Here is a 1,598-nt window from a genome sequence, read left to right on the forward strand (position 1 = left end):
AAAAAAGTTTTAGAACCAGGTGCGTATAGAGAAATACAGAACCAATCCCACTACTACTATAAGGAGCGTAACCATCAGCATACATCCACACCACATTTCACTACTTTCACTCGGACCGGTCCTCCTCTCACTCTGGCGCGCGCCGCATTCACCACTCTCACTCTCACCTTCCAGATTCCCAAGGCTCCTGGTAATTCTCCCGAAGGGCGTCCACTCGGACTGCCGTAGGGTTAGGAGCTCGACCTTTTCCACTTCTGGCGCCAGCTTCCTGTCGTTAAGCTTCCTTCCCAGAGTCGGATCTCTCCAACCCTAGGGCCAGGACTCGAACCTGGACTTCCCTGCTCAGGACTCGAACCTGAGACTTGTTACGAGGGCCTTCCTCATATGAAACTCTGCCTCCACCTGTCTTTTGTTTTCCAGGGGTCCCCCCTCGAATCCCGGACGAGCCCCCAATATGTTAGGGTCTGTGACTCGATGGGTCCCCTCCAGGTAACAAATACACGGGATTGGAGATGTAAAAATCAAGCAGAGTCTTTACTTTCCAGCTAGCTGGGGTCAACCGGCTTCCTGAGACATGGAAGTCTGGTCAGAACGATCGACCCCCATTCAGTTTCAGATACAGATTATATAGGCCCACATAGTCATTACACAAAAAGCATTCCTCAGCAGACACTTTGATCAAACATCTTCTAAAGGCTATAGTTTTGGTTAAACATCTTTTCCAGGAAGGGTAGATCTGGTGTAAGCCTGGTGCAACTTCCCTCTTTTTGTTCCTTATCGGTTATCTGGTATGTGCAAACAGGCCTACAGGACACATTGTAAATCAACTGAGTCAGGGGTCCAGGGTCCAGGAAGGAGGTTTACAGCACTTCAATTCTTAACATTTCAACTAGGTTAATCATCCATGTGTGGTAGATACAATCAGGCAGAACAGGCAAGCTTAGCAAGTAAATCCAAATCAACATTTTAAACAGAGTTTTCTATCAAAATGCAGAGTTCTTACAGCATTCATCAAGGTATTTCATTTTTTTCCCCAACAATGTGTATGAGTGTATTTTCTCCACATATGTAAGTGCACCCCTTTCATGTAATGCCTGCAGAGGTCAGAACAGGATGTCAGATTCCCTGAAACTATAGTTACAGACAGTTTTTAGCTGCCATGTGGGTTCTGGGACTCAAAGCCAGGTCCTCTGCAAGAGCAGCCAGTGCTCTTAACCACTGAGCCATCTCTCCAGCCCTGTGGTTTTTGTTGTTGCTTTTGAGATAGGTCTTACTATGTAACCCTGGCTGGCCTGGAATTTGCTATGAAGATCGGGCTGGCCTTGAACTCACAGGGATCTGCTGGCCTCTGCCTCCTGAGTGCTGGCATTAAGGTGTTTGCCACCATATACAACTTGTTTGTTTTTTGAGATGGGGTCTGATATAACCCAGGCTGGCCTCAAACTCATTATGTAGCTGAGGATGACTTTGAACTAATGACCCTCCTGCTTCCACCTCCTGAGTGCTGGATAAGAGGTGTGTACCTGGGGATCAAATCCAGGGCTTTGTACATGCTAGGCAGCACTCTACCAATTTAGCTACAACCCTAGCATATATAT

This window comes from Nannospalax galili, unplaced genomic scaffold (genome assembly GCF_000622305.1).
Source record: "Nannospalax galili isolate Female #2095 unplaced genomic scaffold, S.galili_v1.0 scaffold180, whole genome shotgun sequence".
Taxonomy (NCBI): Eukaryota; Metazoa; Chordata; class Mammalia; order Rodentia; family Spalacidae; genus Nannospalax; species Nannospalax galili.